The sequence below is a fragment of the Sarcophilus harrisii genome, chromosome 4 (genome assembly GCF_902635505.1).
Source record: "Sarcophilus harrisii chromosome 4, mSarHar1.11, whole genome shotgun sequence".
Lineage (NCBI taxonomy): Eukaryota > Metazoa > Chordata > Mammalia > Dasyuromorphia > Dasyuridae > Sarcophilus > Sarcophilus harrisii.
Window position 1 is genome coordinate 407,095,367 of NC_045429.1, and position 27,762 is coordinate 407,123,128.

Sequence of the window (27,762 nt, forward strand, 5' to 3'; positions counted from 1 at the left end):
TGCCTATGAAATTTGGCAGAATGGACATGCCATGCCAGAAAACTGAAAAATTTCCATTTGAATTGTCTTAGGAAGATTCTGAAGATCACCTGAAAAGATAAGGTACAGAACATTGAGATTTTTTTTTTTTTTGAGCTACACTACCAAGCATCTAAAATCTACGCAGAAAGTACATCTGAAGGGTTGGCTACATTGTTTAAATGTCAACCCTATGTTTGCCTAAAAGACTAATTCTCAAAGAACTCACTCAAGGATTTCACAGAGAACTCACATACATGGATGGTTACAAGAAAATACTCTCAAGGTCTCTCTGAAGAATTCTGTCAAAGTAGACTCCTTTTTTATAAAGCTTTTTATTTTCAAAATATATGCACAGAAAATTTGACAACATTGACCCTTGCATAACCTTGTGTTTCAGATTTTCTTCTTCTTTCTCCTCTTTTACCTCTTCCCCTAGATGACAAGCATTTAAACATATGTTAAACATGTTAAAATATGTTAAATTCAATATGTATATATAAACATATTTATACAATTCTCTTGCTGTACAAGAGAAATCAAGTAAAAAATAAGAAAATAAATGAGTAATAAAACAAAATGCAAGCAAACAACAGCAACAAAAGAATAAGAATGTTATGTTGTGATCCACATTCATTTCCTACAGTCCTTTCTCTGGGTGTCAATGATTTAGCTTTTCCTGTCATATTAGCCAATCTGAGAGATATGTAGTGGCATTTCAGTTATCTTAATTTGCATTTTGCTGATCAATAGTGATTTAGAGCACCTTTATATATGATTATAAATAGTTTTAACTTCTTCATTTAAAAATTGTCTGTTCATATCCTTTGATCATTTATCAATTGGAGAATGTCTTAGATTCTTATAAATTTGAGTCAGTTTTCTCTATATATATTAAAAATGAGGTTTTTATCAGAATCCTTAAATGTAAAAATGAATTCCCAATTTATTGCTTCCCTTTTGATTTTGTTTGCATTAGTTTTGCTTGTACAAAAACCTTTTAACAATATCATCAAAATTATCTATCTGGTGTTCAGTTATGTTCCAATTCTTCTCTGGACACAAATTTCTTCCTTCACAAATCTGAGAGGTAAACTATCCTATATTCCTCTGATTTGCTCATAATATCACTCTTTATGTCTAAATCATGAACCCATTTAGGTCTTATCTTGGTACGTGGTGTTAGGTATGGGTCAAGCCCTAATTTCTTCCATACTAGTTTCCAATTTTTCCAGCAGTTTTTGTTAAATAGTGAGTTCTTTTCCTAAAAGCTAGGGTCTTTGGGTTTGTCTAACACTAGATTGCTATAGTTATTTCCTATTTTGTCCTTTGATCCTAATATATTCCATTGATTGACTACTCTATTTCTTAGCCAGTACCAAATAGTTTTGCTGACTGAAAGTAAACTGCTTCTATCTTAATGTTCTTAGGAGTTACATGTCTCATCTTCTCATGTAGAGGTGTAAAGTTTCACCTTACTAAGTCCCTTATGATTTTTCACTCATATTTACTCTTCTGTGCTTCTCCTGAATCTTGTGTTTGAATGTCAGATTTTCTCTTTGGCTTTTTTTTTTATTGGGAATGCTTGAAAATCCTCTTTCATTAAATTTCCATTTTCCCCTTGAAGGACTGTACTCAATTTTGCTGAGTAGAATATTTTTGGTTGTTATTTTAGCTCCTGTGTTTTCTGGATTATCATATTCCAAGCCCTCTACTTCTTCAAAGTGGGACTGCTAAATTCTGTGTGACCTTAACTGCAATTCTATGGTATTTGAATTATTACTTTTTAGTTGTTTACACTATTTTCTTATTGACATGTGAGATCTAGTTTTAGGATTTTTGGACTTTTAATATGGGTATTTCTTTAAGCCCATCTGCAATGGATTCTTTCAATTTCTATGTTGACTTCTGATTTCAAGACATCTGGACAATTTTTCTTTATAATTTCTTGAAAATGCTGAGTTATTTTTATACTTATTACAGTTTTATAGCAGTCCAATAATCCTTAAATTACCCTTCTTGATGTGTTTTTGAGGTCACCTTTCTTTTCTATGAGATATTTCACATTTTCTTCTTTGTTGATTTTATTATTATTTTGATTTTTAAAATAATTTCTCCATATCTCATGGAGCTTTTATCTTTCACTTGACCAATTCTAAAAGAGTTTATTTTTTTAAAGAGTTATTTTCTTAATGAATATTTCTATCTCTTTTGCCTTGAGGTCTATTATGATTTTTTTTAAAGGAATTGTTTTCTCCAGTACTTTTGGACCTCCTTTGCCAAGATGTTATCTTGAAATGATTTTCTTGCATAGCTATCGTTATCCCCAATTTTTCCTTTTGAATTGATATCTGTTTTTAATTTCTTTTTGGTTCTTTAAAAACTCTTTATGGACTTTATGTTAGAATTGGAGATCCCAATTTTGTTCACTTTTTATGAGTGATGACTGGTCTGAGCTAATCTACATTCTTTTGTTATTTTCATAGTACTTTCTGAGAGGCTGTAGATTTTTTATCTTTCCAAAACTGCATGATTCAAAGAAATGTCTCTTTCCTTGCTTTCTGGTCTATACTGTTGTTTTTACTCATCTGGGGACCCTAGTTCCCTCAGGACTGTAATCCCTCCTCTTTGGTCTGGAACTATGACCTACAACAATACACAAGGTACCTAACAAATTGTCCCCAACCCTGTCCTCAGTGGTAGTACAGGAGTCCTCTTGATTATCTTTCTGATCAGGAGTTTAGTCCCATTACAATTCTCGGGCATTGAACACTTCTGGTCCTGCCATTGCAGTTTCCATTTTCTCCAAGGCCCATAGCTACTGCTTTCTTCCATCTTCCTGGGCTCCATACTGTCCCTATCCCAATATCAACACAGCTCTTTTTTGTTGTTATTATTTGTTTTCTAAGCTTCATTGGTCTGGAAGAAATGGAAATCACTAATTTGTATTAAGTATTCTTTTCAGAAATGTTGGGACCAGAATCAGAAAAATCCAAATTAAAATCTTACTTGAGATCCTTACTAATTGTAAGATCTTAAGCAAGTTACTAAAACATTTTGCTGCAGTTTCCTCAACTGTAAAATAGGATAGTGTTAAGATCTACCTCTCAGCATCATTCAGTGAATCAAATGAATTATTGTTTACAAAACACTTAGCACAATGCTTAGCACTTAGAAAGTATTATATGAATATGACTTTTTACCATTTATGTTTTATAACAAAATCACAATCCGAGTGAATATTGTTCATATGAAACTTGTAAAAATATATTTAAAATAATTTTTATCATATAAAAATATGTTTAATCAGCATTACTACTATCCAGATTTATCAATGCTTACCTTTCTCTTTTTTGTCACTGCCAATCTGTCTCCACATATGTCCTTAATGGGGAGAATCCTCAAAAAGCAAATTTTTTTAAAAAATAAAGCAAAAACTTAGATTTGAACATTTTGATTGCTAGTTGTCTGAATGCCTTCTTCACAGTATTTTTATAAATGCATTTTCATTTTGTCATTTAAAACTCCTGCCTTCATTTATTTTTATATGTGATCACAATCAATGCAAAAGAAAATTGCAAAAGTCTTTAGTTTTCAATTTTCTTATCTTCACCTTTCCACTCCTTTTGCTCTCTCTTCATTTCTTTTTTTCTAGTTTCATATATTTAGAGTCTATTTGACTCTTCATGTTTCCCCTTTTGCAAACAATCCAAAAAGATAATAATTTCACTAAGAATATTGCTATGTTGTATATTATAGGATGATTTTTAATGGAGGGAGACAACAAATATATAATTAGAATTTTAGCCATCATCAAGTGAGCAAATAAAGTATTTTGAATATACTTCATTCAATGGTACATCCAAAAGTACCATCGTGAATGGTACTTTTCCATAGTCCTGACATTTTTACACATGAATTTAGAAAATTCCAATTCTTCTCTGCCTATTAGTAAGTCTGGCCCTAGGCATGAAATATATTGCATATGTTGGCCAGTAAAATGAATAAAATATACAGGCTTAAAGCATAATTCCTCATACATATTTAATCTGAAAATTATTTTAACTCTTGAACATGAATCATATGAAGATGTGAAAAATAATGAGTACATTCACAATTTGCCCATTAGCTAAAATTTAAGACATCAGGTCATCTCTTCACAAGTGGATGTGATTTCCATGCTGTTAGACTTAGAAAGAAAACACATATATGGGGAAATGTATCTTTGCATCATATTTCTATAAAAAAAAAAGGTCTGATATCCATGATACGTAGTTAATTGTTATAAACATGTAAGATAAAGAGCTATTTCCCAATAGATAAATATTTAAATTATTTGAGGCAGATTTGTAGAAGTATCAAAAGCCATAGAAAATGCAAATCATTAGATCACTAATAACAAGATAAATATACATTAACATATCTATGAGGGTTTACCTCAAACCCATCAAACTGGCAAAAATAATAAAAGAAGAAAATAGAATGATGCAATTTTGGTAATATTGGTGAATTCATCCAAAAATTACTCTCTTTGTGTATATGTATATACATTCACATATCTACTTCTAAACATATAGTCCAAGAAATAAAAAATAAAGATAATATATATGTACGCAATACATATTAGTCATCTGTCACATATTTTAATTTGCATACTTTCTCCCCTGAAAGACTGAGTTTCTTTAAGGCAAGAAATGTCTTATGACTCCTTTTGTATCTTTTTAGAACAGTGGAGCATAATACTAGGCATCTAATAAATCTTTGATTATTGACTCTCTCTTTCTTCTGTCTCTCTCTTCTGTCATATATATTATGTGCATATATACCATATATATATATATAGAAGTATCATATACACATAAGTTGTATTGTGATATCCTACATATAGTGCATATATATGTACAATATATACAGGTACAAAAATTCAAATGTTATAAACACCTTTTATATCAATATTTCATGGTTTTAACTTATAATAAGAACATTTGATAGTCAAAAATAATAGTGGGTGACATAACAAAGAACTAGAACAAATAAAGGATGTACCCTTCAATTGGGGAATAATGGAAAAACCCTATAAAATATAAATGTAACATAAATTAAAGCTATATATAAATAGCAATCATAAAAAATTCTAGAACCATGAAAATTTTTGTACATGCAATGATAATTTTTAAAAAATAGATCTCAGAACAATTGAGAAAAACAACAACAAAGGCTCTATTTATAGTCATTTAATTGTTTTCCATTCATGTCTGATTCTTTGTGAGTCCATTTGGAGTTTTCTTGATGGAAATACAAGAGTGTTTTGCTAATTTCATTTTCTAGCTCATTTTACAGATGAGGAAATTGAGTCAAACAGGATTAAGTGGCTTACTTGGCTCACACAACTACTAGTCATCTGAGCTCAGATTTGAAGCAATGAAGATGAGTCTTCCTGACTTCAAACCCTGTTCTCTATTCACTGTGGCACCTAGCTTATCAAGACCCTAGAGACCAGGCAATTAAAAATTCTAAATAATGTCATAGTTGGAGGACTACAGAAATAATTTATTGTACACATACTCAATCACAATCATAGGATTTTTTTTGTTTTGCTTGTATAGTTTGAGAAGAAATCATTTGAAGGTATGAATAAAATAATTTTGATATTAAAATTAATAAAAATATTTTGATTCATATATGAAAAATGATAACAAAAGCCACAGATAGAAGACAAAATACATAAAGCTTGTATTTAATATATAATTAGGTGGCAAGGTAAAAATATAGGTAACATAGTTTCACATTTGGGTTAACTTTTTAGAAAAGTTTTCAAAACTTTTCTAAAAATTAAACAATTAACAATGTCGTTGTTAGTGATTGTTAACCTACATGAAGCAGTTGTTTGTCACCCTTCCTATTCACCTCTCATACAATATACATTTTATCTTTAATGTATAAAATCTTATTTTTAGGTGACATATGCATCTAAAATAGGAGGGGTTCCTAAAAACTCTAATTAATATTCTTTGTCTTTTATTTCCCCTCTTTTCTGCTACCACTCACTTCAGAGCCCCTTATGCTCACTGTGATCTGGCATGGCAAATTATGTTACTCTCCTTAAAAAGTGAATTCCTTTGACTGCTATGAACAAAAACAAATTTTTCAGCTCCAATATCATCCCAATTGTGGTAACAAATATGAGAATACACAAGATGCTATTTTGAACAAACCTTTGTCAATAGTTTGTCTTTTTTTTTTTAATACTGCAACCTAAACAGCAAAATCAAAGCATGATGACTTATTAAACTACAACCAGGCAAGTTTTGTTTAAATAATATGTTTCTGAGTCTCTGTCTTATCCTATAATGATAGCATTTATTAAATTCCATACATCTGTTCATTACTTATACCAGCAATCTTAGAAATCAATATGTTAGATATTTTTCCAATTTGAAATTCTATGAGAATAAAAATTATGTCAAATACTTAAGTTCCCCTTTATAATCTCTAGTATGGAAAAGTTCAATATTGCTGTCAAGATCATTCAGGTATGTGTCTTAAATACACAGAGTATTATTCCAAGTAAGAGAATTTTTACGTAAAGGGGAAAGATGCTGCCCCTGGTAGATGAGAATGGGGAAAAATCAATAGAATTAATAAAACTATTATTAGTTCACTCTCTAGTCAAGTCATATACATATGTATGTATAATTGTATATAAGTGGCCTTGCTTTTGCAAATGTCAAGTCAATCAACTTGAAGCTGCAATAGTTCCAGTAAAACTGGAAAAATCTTTTTTTTTAATTATAAAAAATAAGAAAAAAGAAAAACAGAAAATTAATGCAAAACAAAATAAAATAAGACAAAACAGAACATTCTCATGTGCCCAGCAGAACATCAGGGAGGATTCAAAATATATAAGAACAAATTACCAGTTCAAGAAAGTATGTGCATGTGTATGTACATGCATGCGTTTGTGTGTATACTTATGTTTATATATATTAGAGGAAATTATATTCATGAGTGCCCATCTTTTCTTTATTTCCTTGTAAATTGTTCTTTTGTTCCCTATTGAGTACCTTTTTTACATTATTCTTTCCCCCCTTTCATCCCCCAACCCAACTCAAGCTGACTATAGTAAAGATATGTCTATGTAATCTACATGTATATATATATATATATATATGTATACACACACACACAAACACACACACACACACACACACACACACACACACTACCCCCTGACCTACACTTACCTTTTTTATCCCTGCTAACTCTTAGCTTTAATTCTGCTCCTTAACTTGACTTGCTTTTATTTAACTTCCTCCCACCCATGGATCCCTTCTTTGTCTTCTTCCCTCACCCTTTGCTTCACCATCCATCCATTCACTCCCCTTTATTTCTTTATAGGTTTTGGAGAGCTATATCCTTCATGATATATATGTAGTGTTGCCTATTTAAATTATTCCTGATGTGAATAGATTTTCAGAACTCAGAGCCCTCTATTCCTTTCTACTGGCTCTGAATCTATTTGTCTAACATAATTATTTTTAACTTAACTTTTCCCTAATCTTTCTTTTGAGCTACCTTATTATTGATGTCAATGTTAAACATATGATATACATTCCCCATGTTAAAAAAAAACCATAATTTTTCCATGTTGACTTTCTTGAAACTGATCTTTAATATTAACTCTTATAGCTTACATTTTCTATTAAATTCAGGTTTGGTTGATAGAAAGTCTTAAAAATCTGTAATTTCATTGAATGTTCATTTATTCTCATACAATATTATGATAATTTTGCTGAATGTGATATTTTTGGTCACAGGCCTAGTTCTTTTGATTGTCAGTAAATATGATTCCAGGACTTGTGGTCTTTTATTGTGGCTGGTGATAAGTCCTGCACAATTCTAACTGCAGCTCCAGCATATTTTAATTGTATTTTTTCTTGTTTATTGCAAAATTTTTGTTCTGGGGATTTCAAAATTTGGCAATATTTTATATGTTATAATCTCTTTGAGATGTTGATTAGTAATTTTTTTCTATTTCTACTTTCCACTCATGTTCTAGCTCTCTAGGACAATTTTCTTGGATTTTTTTTTTTTGTATTACTGTGTCAAGGTTCTTTTTTTCATCACAACTTTCAGACTGTCCAATTATTCCTTTTTTTTTCACCTTAGGCAACTGGGGTTAAGTGACTTGCCCAGGTTCACACAGATAGGAAGTGCTACGTGTCTGAGACCAGAATTGAACTCAGGTTCTCCTGACTTCAGGGTGCTCTATCCACTATACCACCTAGATACCCCAGTCTAATTATTCTCATAGTTTTTCTTCTTGATCTATTCTCCAAATATGTTGTTTTTCTTTTTTCTTTTTTTTTCCTGCTGAGGCAACTGGGACTAAGTGACTTGCCGAGGATCACACAGCTAGGAAGTATCAAGTGTCTAAGGCCAGATTTGAACTCAGGTCCTTCTGACATCAGGGCTGGCACTCTATCTACTGTGCCATCTAGCTGCCCCTATTGTTTTTCTTATACAATGTTTCACATATTGTTCTATTTTTTCATTCATTATAATCTGTTGTGTTATTTCTTGATCTTTCCAAGCTTAAGTGTCTTTTCTTTGCCCAATTCTAAATTGCAAAGAGTTAATTTTAATCTTTGAGACTCTGTACTTACTTTTTTAATTAGTCACCTTTTTTTTTCATAATCTTGATGTTTTGCTTGGATGGTTTTAATTTTTTTCTTTAGTTTATTCCTCAATGTCTCTCATTTGACTTTTGAATTGTTTTTTGAGGTTTATATAAATTCTCTTTGCACAAGGAGCCATTTCATGGTACTCTTTGGATAAAATTTCTTTTTCTTTGTTTGTTTTTTAAACAAAAGAGATTGTCCTACTCTGAAGATGAACTCTGTTCCCATAGTAAGTTTCTATGGTAGGGTTCTTTTTTCTTAAATGTTTCATATATTTTTCAATATGAGGTTTTAGGGTAAACAACTGTAATCCTGGGGTGAGGGGCAGTGCCTCTAACTTCCCTTCATCTCTCCTATCTAACCTGGAACCCCCAAACAAAACCTCCACCATCTAGCAAGTGCCCACAGCACAACCCCCTACTTCTGCACTCACAGGTGCACTGGTTACTTCTCACCCAAGGCTGCAGCTCTGAAATACAGATAGACTTAGTGTTCCTAATCACTCAACTAATCTTCCCATTCTCATACCCTGACTGCACAACAATCCAGGAGGCGAAAGTTTCTGTGGTTCCTGCTGAGGCTCCAGCCATACCTAGATAGCAGGGCTCCTTATTTGATGTTTCAATGGTTCTATCCTGAGAGGTTTGTTCTTCACGGGGGTTAATCTCTAGCTATGGATCTTCAGATCTTCTATAGTTGTACCTGGAGGACTCTGATTCTGCCCCAAATCTTTTAGATTTTTCAGTCTATATTCATCCTGAGGTGCAATTATTTTTTCTATTTTGCGGGGGATTGAGAGAGTTTGAACTTTACCAACCTACTCTGCCATCTTCCCAGAATCTTCTCTCCAAACTGGCAATTCTAAAAAGATGTTTGAGCTTGGTGTTAGTGATGTCTATTGACCAAAGATTAGACTACCAAAGTTTGCATTTATTTAGCATCTCAATGATAGCCATTAGTGTTTTGTTTTGATTTCCAGATTAAAAAAAAAAAAAAAACGAACAAAGATTTTTAGCTAAGGGAATGAGAAATCATAATCTACATTACAAAAGGAAGTATCCATATCAGTTAATATATGAATTTTTAAAAAATGGAACAGCATTACTGAATCATAGTATCTCTTATTATGAAGATGTTAAAATAAGAAAGAATGAATCAATCCATGATGTGCAACAAGTGACTATAAAATTATACATTTTCAATGTAGGTTAAAATATTTGTGCATAAATAATTCTATGGTGAAAGAGAAAAAAACTGCCTGTAAAGAGCCCAATTTAAGATTGATATAAAGACTTTTTATTGAAGTTTTTATTTTCAAAACATATGCAAGAATAATTTTTCAGTATTGACCCTTTAAAAACCTTGTGTTTCAGTTCCCCCCTTCCCTTTACTCCTTCCTAGATAGAAAACATTAAAATATATGTTAAACATGGTAAAATACATATGTTAAATCCAATATAGGCATACATATTAATACAAGTATCTTGCTGCACAAGAAAAATCAGATCAAAAAGGGAAAAAAATAAGAAAGAAAATATAATTCAAGCAAACCACAACAAAAAGAGTGAAAATACTATGTTGTGATTCACCCTCAGATGCTACAGTCCTCTCTCTGAGTGTAGGCTGGCTCTCACCATCATGAAATCATTGGAACTGGTCTGAATCATCTATTGTTGAAAAGAGCCATGTACATTAGAATTGATCATTGTATAATCTTGTTGTTGCCATGTACAATGATCTGCTTGTTTTATTCATTTCACTTAGCATCAGTGCATTTAAGTCTCTCAGGCCTCTCTGAAATCATCTTGATAATTGTTTCTTATAGAACAATAATATTCCATAACATTCATGTACACCATAATTTATTCATCCATTTTCCAACTGATGGACATCCATTTAGTTTCCAGTTTCTTGGCACTACAAAAAGGGCTGCCATAAACATTTTTGTACATGTGGGTCCCTTTCCCTCCTTTAAGATCTCTTTTGGGATATAAGCCCAGTAGAAACATTGCTGGATCAAAGAGTATGCACAATTTGATAACTCTTTGGGCATATTTCCAAACTGCTTCCAGAATGGTTGCATCAGTTTACAACTCCACCAACAATAGATTAATGTTCCAGTTTTCCCACATCCCCTCCAATATTGGTTATTATCTTTTCCTATAATCTTAAATAATTTGAGAGGTGTGTAGTGTTTCCTCAGGGTTATCTTTATTTGCATTTCTCTGATCAATAGTGATTTAGAGCACCTTTTCATATGACCAGATATGGTTTTATTTTCTTCATCTGAAAATTGCCTATTTATATCCTTTGACCATTTATCAATTGGAGAATGGCTTGAATTCTTATAAATTTGAATCAATTTTCTATCTATTTTAGAAATGAGGTGTATAAAGATATTTTTAAAAAGGTTTCCAACAATTAGAGCTATATCAAATTACTTTGATACACATGATCCCTCTGTAGAAGTCTTTATGCAGAAGTTAGAATTAGAAATTCTAGTTCTCCACTAGAAGGATGTTCATGTAAACCTTCATGTGAAAGTTGAATTAGAATACCATTAACTTAAATTCTATAATTTTATCACATGAATCATAGAAAATAACTCTAAAATTAAAATAGACAAGAAAAGATATTTTATTATTGATCAGTTTTGAAGTCCTATATTTCTATGATTAGTATAATATAATACTTTGGATGAATGTTTTTTTTTCATCTTCCTTCATGAAAACCTCTTTCTTTGTAGATCTGACATTGTCTGTCATATACAAATTGTATAAACATCTGAAAGAATTATCCAACTACCATGGTTATTTCCTTTTGAGTTGGTAAATAAAGCTCTTTATCCCCATTTTACATTTGAATTAGTTAAAGCCCATCAAAATGATATGAAATTTTAAAGATTAAATAGATAACAAGTTGTAGAATCAGAATTTGAAATTGGGTCTGCTAGTCAAGTACCTTTTTTTTTTTTTCACAGTGCACTTTAAGGTAGGAAATTTTTAGTAAGTAGAAAGAACACTTGCTAAGAAGAAACAAGTGCAGCCCTCACATTTCCTCCTGGAATGAATTATTTGGCAAAATGGGAACAGAAATATCCAACTTTGTATTCCTTTCAAAACACTATCCTTTTAAGTTTTATTTTTATTATTATTATTAATTATTTTTGGTACAAGATATCTACTGTTCTTAATTCTAAAATTATAGCTATTTTAACAGTTTGTATTTTTCTTTTTGCCAAAGCAGTAGATGGAGTGGAAGGACATATTCTAGTAGAAGATATAAAGTGATAAAAAACACTGCTGATTATCTGCAGAAATGATCCACAAGGTGAAGTTCATCCAAAAATATTCTTCTCAATTTTCTCAATTACTCATTGAGTTCCTGTTCCTGAAATCACACAGATGTTTGGTGAGCCTACATCTGGTGAATTAAAGGTAAAATGATGAGAATACATTGAGTGCTTATTCTTCATTTGGACAATCATTAAAAAGATACTGCTCTCAACCACTTAGGAGTACCCCCTTCTCCAGAAACTGAGGTCATAATTTAGTGATTTTCTGGGAAACCACATTGCCAGTAAGAGTATGGAATCCCCAAAATTTGTATAGGCTATACATCAGTACTTTAAAAGTTTTTTTTTTTTTTTTAAATTTCTCATCATTCTTACTATTGTTGATTCCCTAGCCATCTAAGCAGATTTAAACTCCTCTATACTAAATAACTAAGGCATCATCACAAATATTCACCATGATCCATTCAATTCTGTGATAGTGACCTCTTTCTAATCTTTTTCAGGTAAATTCTTGGGTGACAGATATACACTCTGTGAACAGATGCAGATTCAAAGTTTTCCTATGTAGTAAGACTTGTGATATGCTGTCAGGAATAATTCCCCTCTATATACTATTGAAAAAGGCATATAAGCTCCTTGAGGACACGATTGTTCTATGATGGACATCATTTTCCCATGTATATTCTGCAACAGCAGAATAAGATTTTAGTGGAGGAAGCAAATAATAAAGCAACTTAATCAATGTTGGTGTAAATAACATTTAGCCTCAATCTCAACCTGTAACTTCAGTGAGCTATGTGGAATTGCTATCACTCTTAAACTTGTGTTTTATTTTACTTCCTATCAAAAAATTTTCTTCAAAATAAGTAAATAAATGCTTCTTCTATTTATTTCTTATCTGTCCAGGATATTGCGGCTCTTTCCACTCCTTCATTTAAGTTTAAAAAAATTTACAAAATGCATTTTCTTCCAAATGTTAGGATTTACTTAAGAGAAGGTGAAGAAACAAAAAATTTCATTGTAAGAATTAGATCATACAATGTTGTTTTTAAGAATAATAATGTTTTATTATTATTAGATGGGCTGAAGGAATTGCTTACCATTACTAATCTCCAAAGCTGCAGACAAAAGCTATTCAATAAACTCACTACTTACTGTAATCTTATAATGAAGAAAATTGCAGTCCAATAAAATGAACAATCTTTCTCACAAGGTCTTTTCTTTGTTTTGATGATTTTTTTTTTAAATTTACATATTTACATATTTAGATTTATATCGTCTCTAAAATTACATATTTTTAATTTAGCCTCTAGATGTGTGCATGTTTGTATAATTGATTACCTCTAAGGTGCCACCTAACTATAAGATTCATGCCTTCTACTAATTAATAACACTTTTTTATGTTCTTAGGATCACAAGTTTATAAGAGACCTTGGAGGAAATCTAGTATCACTTACTAATTATTGAAGAACAGTAAATTAAGACCCAGAGTAGTAAAGTAACTTGTCACTCAGGTAAGAGTAGTTGAGCAGAATTTTGAAATCATGTCACCTTATTTCAACTCCATTACACTGTTACTTAGCAGTAGAACCAGGGCTAGGTGGAACTCACTTAACATTTCTGGCCTATTCTGAAAATATCATGCCATATCTCTTGAGTCCAGAATGTCAGTCTAAATAAGGAAAACTCTATCCAAGCCTTTGGAATTAAATTGTTTCCTCTTAAAGTGCTGTAAAGTACAAAGACTTCAATATAGAACATATTGTATAAAATAATGCATTTCCTGAAATTGATTATCCCGTGATTTAGTTTTGGAAATGTAAATGCATGGCAGGCAGAAATATACTTATAAGCTATTTCAATTCTTGATTTTCTTGTCAATTGTCAAAAAAATCCAAACAAATAAACAAACAAAAAAAATGGGTTTTGCTGTCATATGGTGAGATACCCAAACATATGAATTTCAGTCTTTTAATTTTGTGGTTTTTAGAGAAGTCATGTCACAGACAAAAATATTATTTGGGTTGAATGTTAGAAAATATTAAATAAAATGACAAATCCAATTCCCTATATCTGCTAGTAAAACAGTTGTGACTAGAGGAAGGAACTTTAAACTAAGACAAATTTTAACTGCTTTCAGTACTAAAAGTTTATAGAATTCTTAATCTAATAAAATCTAAGGAAACCAAAAAAAAAGCATTTTCAATATTTTAGGGCTTAATTGACATCAATCAAGATGAATTCAGTTATACAAATTTCATTCATCCAATTTCATGTAATGTACATTATTTCTGTATCTTATCAAAGCACATTCTTCAAACATTTTGTGACAAGCCATACTTTATATCACACAGACTATGGCACATTTTGAGTTCTCTACTATCCCATTAATAGGTTTATTAGTTAAGACTGTCAACATAACTTTTTTTTTTTCTCTCAGAGAATATTTCATTCTTTACTTTGGGAACTGGATGTAGATGCAGAAGGACAGAAGTTTAGGAATAAAGGCAGCATGGATTTGTAATTCAATGATAATATTGAAATGTGAATTTGGATAGTTTTGACTCTATGGATAAATTCACAATTTATCTAAACAAATGCATTCTTCTCAGAATTTTCTTTTATTCATTGTTTAATTGTTTTTAGTCATCTCTTATTCTTCAAGATACCATGTGGGGATTTTTGGAAAAGTCACTGAAGTGGTTTCATATTTTCTTCCCTAGATCATTTTACAGAGGAGAAAACTGAAGGAAACAGAGTTAAGTGACTTCCCCAGGATCACACACAACTATCTTATGAGATAGTAACTAAAATATTATTATTCCCACTTTAAAAATAAGGAAACTGAGATTCACAGAGGATAGGACTTGTCTGTGGTCACACTGATTATAAATAGCAGAGACAGTTATTTGAACCCATACCTTCCTAGATCATATTTAGAATGAAATATTGTTGGAATCCTTACAAAGTGTTAAATCATTAGAATTGATAGAGACAATAATTATCTAATTTAGCATGGTTCAGTATGATTGATCTGATCCTACAAGGAGATTTTATGGGCCAGGACTTGAAACAAGGTACTAAGTGCAATTGAGGAGACAATGTTTAAATCTAGTTTAGAATTGATTTAATCCTACAACAAATAATGGTTTCTCAGTGATATAATGATTGGTGTGTACTCAATGTACAGCATATAAGCAAGAAGCTCTCAGGGCCAAAGAGCACTGGGGGAAATTGAGAAGTAGGAGTGAGTGGAGATGACAAAGGACAAGCTGCAAGAGCTCTTGGAACCAACGAGGGAGAGAGGTCTCTAAGATAGCTAACCGGGCCCAAGGAAAGAGACAAAACTTAGAAGGAGAAAATAAACTTTTGGATTTTATCAGCTGGTTGTATTTGAGGTGCTTATTACACAGAACTGAAACTAAGGCTGCCTTCAGAAAACCTCCCCAAGAAACCTGCTCACAGAGAACTATATATTATAAAAAAGAAGAACACTATAAAAATACTATATTAGTTATCTTCAATAATTTTTGGTTGCACATTCTTAGTTAAAAAACAGCATGAACTCCAATATGATGGAAACAGAAGAAATGCATCACTGGTTGTGCTTAATAAATCATATTTATTGTTCAATTTCCATCTACAAATTATGTAAAGTTGTTGTGATTGTTGTTGAAATTTGGCCAGTAAACTTCATCTTGAGTTCATCTAGTTATTTTTGTAAGCTAATCTGAATAACATGTAATATAAATTTGTAGTGAACCCAGCAATGTATTTTTTTTTCACCTTCATTCAACAATATGTGAATAGGAATGAAGGAGGTATATGGCAAAAGTAATCCAAATTGCAGGTGGGTAAGGTATGACCAATGTTGCAAAAATTGGGCAAGGAATCTGAGAATAGAGGATAAAAAAATGAAATATTCAAGAGGTAGAAACAGGGAAGAGAAGACTCTGCAGCTAGAACTGATTGGTGAAAGTACTAGTGGTCGCAGGATGATTTCAGAAAGGCCTGGAGAGACTTACATGAAGTGATGCTGAGTGAAATGAACAGGACTAGAAGATCATTATATACTTCAACAACAATACTATATGATGATCAATTCTGATGGATATGACCCTCTTCAACAATGAGATGAATCAAATCAGTTCCAATAGAGCAGAAATGAACTGAACCAGCTACACTCAGTGAAAGAACTCTGGAAGATGACTATGAACCACTACATAGAATTCCCAATCCCTCTATTTTTATCCACCTTCATTTTTTATTTCCTTCACAGACTAATTGTACACTATTTCAAAGTCCAATTCCTTTTGTACAGCAAAATAACTGTTTGGACAAGTATACATATATTGTATTTAACATGCTTTAACTTATTTAACATGTATTGGTCAACCTGCCATCTGGGGGAAGGGGTGGGGGAAGGAGGGGAAAAGTTGGAACAAAAGGTTTTGCAATTGTCAATGCTGAAAAATTACCCATGCATGTATCTTGTAAATAAAAAGCTATAAAATAAAAAAGAAAATACTGGTGGTCATGGTGAGGTTAAGTAAAGAGTTTGAGACATAGGGAATAGAGAAACAAGGGATGCTTTGTAATGCAAATTCATATACTTGAGGTAAATTTTGGTTTGAATTCATAGTGCTTCTTCACTTCAGAAGAGCATTTATTAAACAGCTAATTTGTGTCTCCACAGAAAAAGCAAAATTATATAAGAATATATTTGATATCAAATACTCAGCTCAGTACTAAGAAAGTACTTTCTCTGCATATCTCCTGTTTTACAAACAAAAAGACATCTGGAAACATATGACTAGGATTACCCACAAGAGTATATTAGAAATAAAGAAATATTCAACAAACATAGTTTAACAGAAAAAAATAAAAAAAACACAAATATGCAATGGGCTGAGGCTCGAGTTGATGCACTGAGGTCCCAAGCATGTGAGGCTAAATAGTAATTGGACCATACTCTATTAATATATTTGTTGGAGAAAGAATGGCCTCCGCCCACTCTATGTGCAAGTCCTGATGTGTTGTATAGGAAATGATGATTTTGGTGGGTGGTGGCAGAGGGGCAGGAAGAGAAGCGAGGAGAGACTGACAGCTGGTTGGCTTCTTGTCATAGCTGCTCACATTGCAATCGCAATCCTTCTTCATCTCCACAAAGAATAAAGATCAAAGATTTTCCCCTAACCTGAATTCCTAATTCCAGCTGATTTTAAATATGTGGTCATTACACAAATAAACATAAGGCTGAGGTACAGCAAGACTTAGACTATTGTTGTCAGGTTTGTACTCTATACTACATCCTGCATTGGGGTGAGCTCACACTTTCAAAACATATACAGTCACACCAACTTCCTACTTTGTCCATTCATGTGGTAATCATCTGTCATGGTCATACAAAGGTAAGTGCAAATACAGCCAGAACCAGCAGCTAATTTGGTCTCAAGTAGTTGATGTGTGAGATAACTACCACTTCTCCCTTTTTCACTCCTTGTTCTTCTCCAGATTTGCCCATAATCTAGATATTCATGAAAACCTCCACCATCCTCCATCACTCTTTGAGTGCTGTTCTCACATTAGTTTCATTTTTTTTTCCAAATGGAAAAAATATTACAAGTCTCAGAGGGTTTTATGACCAACCAGCCCTTTCCTAGGAGTAAGAGATTATGTTCAGAAAAAGAAAATTTAGTATTTGTGAACATGGAAATGGAACACTCATATATGATGACAACATTAAATGTATGGCTATTTGTGCTAATAGTTAAGATAAAATGGAGGAAAAGGTAATGAGAATTGAGTAGACTGAGGAACTAGTAGATTATAATATTTGAGGGAACATCAAATATATAATTTAAGTCTTGTAATATGAAGGCAAGAGATGTTAAGGAAAGAAAGCTATTTATGATGAGCAGGCACTGAATTCACTAAAGAAAGGGGAAAAAATGTGCAGTGGCTAAAGTACCAGCCCTGCAATCAGGAGGACCTAAGTTCAAATCTGGATTCAGACATTTAAAACTTTCTAGCTGTGACCCTGGCCAAGTTGCTTAAGCCCAATTGCCTCAGCAAAAAAAAAAAAAAAAAAATACAATAAAATAAAATAAAATAAAAATAAAAATAAAATCCTGGGCATGGGGGAAATAGATAAGATTAACAAGGTCTAAATTAGGAGACAAATTTTGATAATGTGAACATCATAAAAATAATTCTTTGAGTTATGTTATCTAGAGTGTCATAGGAGTATCTACAAGTGGCAATGGGAAGGGAAAAGTAGTCCAACTCTCCCAACAAGTCCAATGAGTTGGGGAGTATGACTGAAAATATCAACAGTACTAGAAGGGATAACTAGGGAAGTTGGATAATGCAAAGCAAACATCTCATTGATTGCAATAAAATAGGAATAAGAAAGCAAAAGTTTTTTTTTTTCTTTTTTTCTCTTTTTTTTTCTTGTTCATTATTATAACTTTTTATTAACAGAACATTTGAATGGGTAATTATTTACAGCATTATCCCATGCACTCATTCCTATTCTGACTTTTTCCTTCCCTCTCTCCATCCCCTCCCCTAGATAGCAGGCAGTCTTATACATGTTAAATATGTTATAGTATAAACTAGATACAATATATGTGTGCAAAACCGTACAGTTTTCTTGCACAAGAAGAATTGGATTCAGAAGGTTAAAAAAAAACCTTGGGAAGAAAAATTAAAAATGCAAACAGTTTATACTCATTTCCCAGTATTCCTTCTCTGGGTGTAGATGATTCTATGCATCATTGATCAATTGGAACTGAATTAGAACTTCTCTTTGTTGAAGATATCCACTTCCATCAGAATACATCCTCATACAATATTGATGTTGAAGTGGATAATGATCTCCTGGTTCTGCCCATTTTACTCACCAACAGTTCATGTAAGTCTTCCCAAGCCTCTCTGTATTCATCCTGCTGGTCATTTCTTTCAAAATAATAATATTCCATAACATTCATATACCACAAGTTACCCAACCATTCTCCAATTGATGGGCATCCATTCATTTGCCAGTTTCTAGGCACTACAAAAAGGGCTGCCACAAACATTTTGCCACATGCAGGTCCCTTTCCTTTCTTTAGTATCTCTTTGGGATATGAGCCCAGTAGTAACACTGCTGGTTCACAGGGAATGCACAGTTTGAAAACATTTTGGGCATAATTCCAGATTGCCCTCCAGAATGGTTGGATTCATTTACAACTCTACCAACAATGCATCAGTGTCCCAGTTTTCATGCATCCTGCATGTTGGAGGCAACATTCATCATTATTTTTTCCTGTCATCTTAGCCAATCTGACAGGTGTGTAGTGGTATCTCAGAGTTGTCTTAATTAGCATTTCTCTGATCAATAGTGATTTGGAACACTTTCATATGAGTAGAAATAGTAATTGAAACTATTTTCAATTGTTTTGGTTTATTGTAATGTTTATTATATTTTCTCACCTATCCAAGAGCATTTAACATTTTTCCAGTTGGTTAGATCTGACTTTATTTGTGTGGAAAGTGTTTTGTAGTTTGCTCATATAGTTCCTGATTTTCCCTTGGCAGATAGATTCGTATGTTTTTTTTTTTTTTTTTTGTTTGTTTTTTTTACTATCAGTAGTTACTTTAAATAGAATTTCTCTTTGTAACTCTAACTTGTATTTTGTTAGTGATATATAAGAATACTCATGACTTATGAGGGTGTATTTTGTATTCTGCCACTTTGCTAAAGGTGTGGATTATTTCTAATAGCTTTTTAGTAGAATTTCTGGGGTTCTCTAAGTACACCATCATATCATCAGCAAAGAGTAATAATTTGGTTTCCTCATAATCTACTCTAATTCCTTTAATCTCTTACTCAACTCATCACCAAAGCTAGCATTTCTAATATAATATTGAATAATAATGGTGATTGTGGGAAACCTTGTTTCACTCCTGATCTTACTGGAAATGGTTCCAGTTTATTCCCATTATATATGATGGTTACTGATGGTTTTAAATAGATGCTACTCATTATTTTAAGGAAAATTCCATTTATTCCTATACTCTCAAGTGTTTTTAATAGGCATGAATATTGAATTTTATCAAATGTTTTTCTACCTATATTGAGATGATCATATGGTTCTTGTTAATATGGTTATTAATATAGCAATATACTAATAGTTTTCTTAATATTGAACCAGGTATAAATCCTACTTGATCATGGTGTATTACCCTGGGGATGATTTTCTGAAGTCTTTTTTTGCTAATATCTTATTTAAAATTTTAGTATTAATATTCATTAGGGAGATCAGTCTATAATTTTCTTTCTCTGTTTTCAACCTACCAGAATTAGATATCAGTACCATGTATGTATCATAAAAGGAATTGGTAGGACCCCTTCATTCCCTATTTTTTCAAATAGTTTATATATCATTGGGGCTAATTGCTGTTTAAATGTTTGGAAGAATTCACACTTAAATCCATCTGGTACTGGGGATTTTTTCTTAGGGAGTTGATTAATAACTTCTATTTCTTTTTCTCAAGTGAGACTATTTAAGCAATTTACTTCTTCTTCTGTTAATCTGGGAAGCCTATATTTTTGGAGCTATTCATCCATTTCACTTAGGTTATCAAATTTGTTGGCATAAAGTTGGGCAAAGTAACTCATTATTGCTCTAATTTCCTCTTCATTGGTGGAAAGTTCTCCTTTTTTATTTTTAAGACAATTTGATTTTCCTCTTTCCTTTTTTCTAATCAGATCTACCAAAGGTTTATCTATTTTTTTTCATAAAACCAACTCTTAATTTTATTTATTAATTCAATAGTTTTTTTTTTACTTTCAAAATTATTAATTTCTCCTATTAATTTTAGAATTTCAAATTTAGTATTTTATTCTGGGTTTTTAATTTGTCTTTTTTTTCTAGCTTTTCAAGTTGCAAGCCCAATTCATTGATCTTCTCTTTTTCTATTTTATTCAAGTAAGCCTCTAAAAATATAAAATTTCCACTTATTACTGCTTTGGCTGCATCACACAAATTTTGGTATGATGTCTCATCGTTATCATCATCTTGAGTGAAATTATTAACTGTCTCTATAATTTGGTGTTTCACTATCATTCTTTAAGATGAAGTTTTTTTGTTTCCAATTACTTTTTGGCCTATTTACCCCTAATTTTTTGTTGAATATAGTTTTTTTTTTTGCATTGTGATCTGAAAAGAAAGCTTTTACTATTTCTGCCTTCCTGCATTTAATTTTGAGGTCTTTATATCCTAATATATGGTCAATTTTGTATAAGTTCCGTGAACTGCTGAGAAGAAAGTATATTCCTTTCTGTCTCCATTCAGTTTTCTCCAAAAATCTATCAGAACTAATTTTTCTAATATTCTATTTACCTCTATTATTTCTTTCTTATTTGTTCTGTTGTTTGATTTATCTAATTCTGAGAGTGCACTATTATAGTTTTGTTGTCTATTTTTTCTTGCAACTCTCTTAATTTCTCTTTTGGGAAGTTAGATGCTATACCACTTGGTGCATATATATTTAGTATTGATATTGCCTCATTATCTATGCTACCATTTAGCCAGATATAGTTTCCTTTCTTATGTCTTTTAATTAGATCAATTTTTGCTTTTGTTTGATCTGAGATAAGAATGGCTACCCCTGCTTTTTTGACTTCACCTGAAGTATAATAGATTCTGCTCCAGCCTTTTATTTTTCTGTGTATGTATCTCCCTGCTGTAAATGTGTTTCCTGTAAACAGCATATTGTAGGGTTCTGACTTTTGATTCAGTCTGCTATCTGCCTCCACTTTGTGGGAGAGTTCTTCCCATTCACATTTACAGTGAAAATTACTAATTCTGTCTTTCCTGCCATCTTATTTTCCCCATATTATGCTTTTCTTTTTCTTGCCCCCCCTTCCCCCTTTCTTAATATTAAACTTGTGGGCACCAGTTGCATGATGTAGCACTCCCTCTTTAGGATCCCTCCCTCCCCCTTTGAATCCCTTCCCCTATCTTGTACCCTTCCCTTATTACTATTTTCCTTTTCCCTTTTCATCTCCCACTTTTTAATGAGGTTAGAGAAGTTTCTCTGTAAACCAAATATGTCAATTATTTTCTCTTTGAGCCAACTCTGATGAGAGTAAGATTCATACAATATTCCTCCCCTCTTTAAATTCCCTCAGATATGATAGGTTTCCTTTGCCTCTTTGTGGGATATAGTTTCCCTCTTTTTGTCTCCCTTTTCCCTTTTTCTGACATTATGCCCTTTCCATTTCTACTTCCACTTTTTTATGTTACACCAGTAAAACCAAATTATACATGGGTTCTTTATGTATATCCATAACAGATACACAGTTCTCAAGATTTCTTTTTACCTTTTTCTGCTTCTCTTGAGTTTTATGGTTGGAGATCAATTTTTTTGTTTAGTTCTGTTTTTTTTCTTTAGAAACAAATGGAATTCATCTGTTTCATTAAATGTCCATCTTCTTCCATGGAAGAAAATGCTCAGCTTAGCTGGGTAGTTTATTCTTGGCTGCATTCAAAGTTCTTTTGCCTTTCAAAATATCAGATTCCAGGCCCTTCAATCTTTTAATGTGGAAGCAGCTAGATCTTGAGTGATCCTTATTGTGGCACCTTGGTATTTGAAATTTTTTTTTCTGACTGTTTGTACTATTTTTTCCTTAGTCTCCCAGTTCTGAAATTTAGACAATATTCCTTGGAGTTTTTATTTTAGAATCTTTTTCAGAAGGTGTTTGATGAATTCTTTCAATGCCTATTTTACCTTCTGATTCTATTACATCTGGGCAGTTCTCTCTAATGATTTCCTGTAAAATATTACCTAGGCTCTTTTTTTCATCATACTTTTTGAGAAGTTCAATAATGTTCAGATTTTTTTTTTCTATTTTCCAGGTCTGTTGTTTTTCCAAATAGATAGTTAACATTTTTTTCTAATTTTCCTTTTTTTTTGGTTTTGCTTAACTGATTCTTGATGTCTCAATGAATTATTCATTTCTATTTGTTCAGTTCTGATTTTTAATGAGTTATTTTCTTTTTTAACCTTTTTATTTCTTTTTCTAGTTGTCCAGTTGAGTTTTTACATGAGTTGTTTTGTTCTATGGAATTTTTTTTTCCATTCCATCAATTTTATTTTTTAGAGACCTATTTTTTTCCAGTTCACTAATTCTGTTTTTCAAGGATTTAATATCTTTATCCACTCTATCTTTGAATGAGTGAGATGATTTATCCAGACCTTCTTGCCAAGCTTGCTTTTCCTTTGCCCATTTTTCTTCTAGCTCTCTTGTGGGAGCCTTTTTAATTTCTTCTATGAGAGTCTTGTGTGTTGAGGACCAGATCATATCCTCCTTTGGGGATTCATCTGGAGAAAATCTGTTTTTAGTCTCCTTAGGATTTAAAGTCTGCTCTCTATCTGTATAGAAGCTCTCTTTTGTTAGAGAGCACTTAATTTTTTTGCTCATTTTGTCAAAGAAAAATTAAAGGAAACAAACTAACATAAAAAAGTAAATGCAGTCTCCTTTTTTTGGGGGGGAGGGAGGTGCTGGATAATATTACGAAGCTTCCTTTATAGACTGCAGGGGGCAGCAGTGAGGCACTAGCTGGACAGCAATGGCTGTGCTGTGTCTGTGCTCTGAGACTATGAGAGTGTGCTGACACACTCTGGGTGGATGTAGCCAGGTTCCCAGAGACCCTAGCTTTTCTGGGTTGTAGTCTTTACCCCCTGTGTTTATACTGGCTGCTGCCAAGGCAAAGTAGCCACACTGTGGCAAAGTTCTCTCTGCGGAAGTGGCTGAGATCACACCCCACCCCCCTCAAATCTGCTCAGCGTGAGCTGCCTGCTGTGCTCTCATTGCCTCCCGTGCTTTTGCTGTCTGCCTGCCTTCAGTCTGTGCCTGATCTAACCATCCCTGCCCCTGAGCAAAAACAGACCTTTTCTGATGAATTTCAAGGATATCTTCTGTTGGTAATGTATTCGTGGGTTTTTTCTCTCAAGCACTAATTCCCAGGCCTTGTCATGAAATAAAGTATTCTGAGAACAAAAAGGAGCTTGGATAGATGTGTGTGTCCTCTCTGCCATCTTGGCTGGAAGTCCCAAAAGCAAAAAGTTTTTTAAAAATTAGCTTAGATCAATAAAGCTAGTGGTATAGAAGTAAGCAGTACTTACATCTCATTGCAACTGCTCAAGAGAATAACAAAAGCATCAGAGAAGCTATTGGAAAAACTAAAGAAAGAAAACAGCTCTGAGGACAGTGATTAGGGTAGAAACTGTGAAAAGAGGGGAAGGAAGATAGGCCAGCAGTTCTATTTTTATAACTCTTGAGTGTAATCTCTGACATAATTTCTATCCCTATTTTTAATGCTTTCCAGTCAGGTCTCAAATTCAAATGATTGTGAACCAAAGATGAATTGGCATGCTCTGATCTTACAAGTGTATGTGGGACTCAGTCTAGTAGCAAGAGATTAGGGTAGGAAATGCCAAACCAAGAGCCAGTCAATATCTCAATAGTGATGAATCTGAACAATCTTATATCTAACTGATTAGTCATGAGGATGATTATTTCCAACTAGCCCTCCAATAAAGAACAAAGCTTCAGTTGTATTGCCCATACCCAAATCAGAAAAAGCATGGGATGTTCAGTCCAGTAGGGTAGTGACTCTTTTAGGAATCATTCTACTACTATATAATTAACAAAAAATTTCGAAGAGATTTTTAAAATGATGTAGTCTGACTAATTTTAAAGATAAATAAATTAATGTAATTAGAAATTATCAATTTTCCAACAAAAGACAGTTAAGGACAGAGACAGAATGGGAGCCCTATTCAAAGTGCATGTTCTTCTCCCTAAACTATGAGCATTTTCCAAAAATGCCCAATCTTCACCAGATTCCTTATTTGTAAGAAAACACATAGGGAATAATTCATCTAAAATAAAAGAATAGAGAACTCTGTATAATTTGCAACCCAAGGAAATACCAAAGGTTCCTTGTGAATCCCAGAGTTTACTATATGGTAAATATAATCATTTTCTCCATACTCTATCCTGTAGATAGTTGTTAACCTGAAACTTATAGACAGTTTGATTTATTGAATTAAGGTTATAATTGACTCTCTCCATCCTAATCAATTAAATATAATCCTTTATTCTTTTTATTTATGAGACAAGCCATGATCCCAAATCTAAGACTTTCTGATAAATCAAAGTGAAGGGTACAGGGTAACTAGAAGGACTAAGGTCATCAAAGTTTATGTTTCCTTTTAAATATTAAAAAAGTTTTGCCTTTTTTATTTTTATCATGTAGGAGAAAAACTTACAGATTTTGTGGGATACAACTCTTTGTCCTATTTTCAATGTGGAAAGGAAGGTCGATCACTTTATATTCATAACCTCTAGAGGGCATGGACATAATTATCGGTAGAAAGAAGAATGAGAGCTCTGAGGCTCCATAGCTCTGTATTGGAAAAATTGACCTTTTAAATTGCTACCACTGGGATATTTAGTCTAATTCTCTAATGCTAGATTCAAAGGGCATAAAGATGTACCTTCTGGCACCAACATAGAAGAAATACATATCCATGTGGGGTTCCTATAAGGACCTAAGTGAAGTCCAATTTCCCTAACCCTTTGCATATTCTAGGAAGATTTCTCTAAAACAAGTCTATAATATGTTCACTTCTAATCATTGGCTCCGAGTAAATGCTAAATATTTATAATTGGATTTTTTTTTGAAAATAAGAAAATCACATAAAAGTTAGAAATGTCTTAATATCTAATGTAATATAATCATAAAAAATAAGATTTTTGAATCTAGATGTGTTGCTTAATTTCTCCTTTGAAATATTTATAAATTAAGTTGTAGAGGGCTGAAACTATTGAATCAATGCACTGAGGTCGGGACTGCTGAGTTCTTGAGGCTAACTACTGATTGGATAATACTCTATGGGCATATGCTTGGAAAATGGTCCTTTCCACTATCAGTACTGGCTCAATGATTGGTGTATACAGAATTGTAAGAGGGACTAGGGGGTGGAGTAAAATGAGCCAAAGAAACACTCTTGGCGGTAGACTAGAGAGAAGGTGGTTGCAGAGATTCTGCTTCCATCCTGTTCAATCCTGCTTCTAAAGACTGAGACTTAAAGATTAAGGACTTTTGTTTATCCTGACTCCTGCTGATTCTGGGGTGTCCTGGGTGCTAGCATGGTCGTTACATTAAGCAACACATCTAGATATACACAGGTAGCAAGTAATGGAAGTTGGAGTCAATTGCAGTCATTCTAATTCCATGCCAAGGCTCTTTTTACATTATGCTGTTATCAATTAATTGCTGCTTGACATTAAATTGAGTTTTTTTTTTACTTTTTAGATTATTCACATCTAGAGAAACTTCAGTTTATGTGCTTCCTAAAATTCCTTTATAGATGAAATAATATTTAAATTTGGTAACTAGAAGAAACCTTAGATATTATTTGTTGAACACCCCACATTTTATGGTTGAGGAAACAAAAGTACATAGAATATAAGTGACTTAAGCAAGATAATAGATAGATAAATAGATAGAAAATAATGTAAATGCAAAATTGGAACCCAGGTCCCTTAGTACTATAAATCCAATATTCTTTCTACTGAGCTAAACAATACCTAAAATGTTCTTCAGGGAACCAGAAGGAAAAAAAAAAACAGTGTTTCAATCTTTCTCTTCTTCTCCACATTTTATATTGAGGAAACAGTAGTAAATAGAGTATAAGTGACTTGTCCAAGGTTATATATATATATATATATATATATATATATATATATATATATATAAAAGAATGAAGGATTGGAACCCAGGTCCCTTGGTACTACAAATACAACATTCTTTCCACTGAGCTAAGATATTCTTTAGAGAACCAGAAACAAACAAACAAACAAAAAAAAAAAAAAAAATAAGAGCTTCAGTTTTTCTTTCTTCCCCTCTCTTGCCTTTGTCTTCATCCTCTGCCTCCTTATCTTCCCTTTATTTGAGATTATTTTTCTTGACACAATGCTTAAGCATTTCAATGCTCTCCAGATTGACTTTGCTCTAATACCAACATCATATGGAGACCTTAAAAGCAGACAAAAAATGACTGAATACTTAAAAGATCAAACCAGAAGATATAATTCAAATAGGAAGCAAGTAGTATACCAACTTTAAACAATAAATAAATGAACAAACTAATATATAAATAAATAGATATTTAGGCACATATGTATTTATAAATGCATATATACACATAAACAAACATACACATACATGCATGTATATATAATATATACATGCACACATATTTAGACTGATGGATGTTTCTACATTATGGATTAGAGGTATTTTATTTTCCAGAGCTGCAAAAGTCTAAGGGGAAATGTATAAAGTCATTCCATTTGATTATTGAATTATTATTATAGAGTTATAACTGATTATTGAAGAAAATGAGTCTGTAGACCAAAGAAAGCATATCATGAATGTTGATTGCAAAGGGTGTGTCACCTTAATATATTTCTTAAAGGAAGTTAGACTGGAAGAATTTATTAAAGAAAAAATTCAGTTTTAAAGTATCTTATTTCAATTTATAAAATTTATATCACATTAATTTCCAAATATATGCATTATTTTTTCCTTACTCAATAAGTAATCCCTTTTAACAAAGACTTTAAAGGAAAGAATAAAGAAAATTCCACAAAAATAACTAATGTACCAAAAGCATAGGAATTTTACCACCTTCCAGCATCCCTCA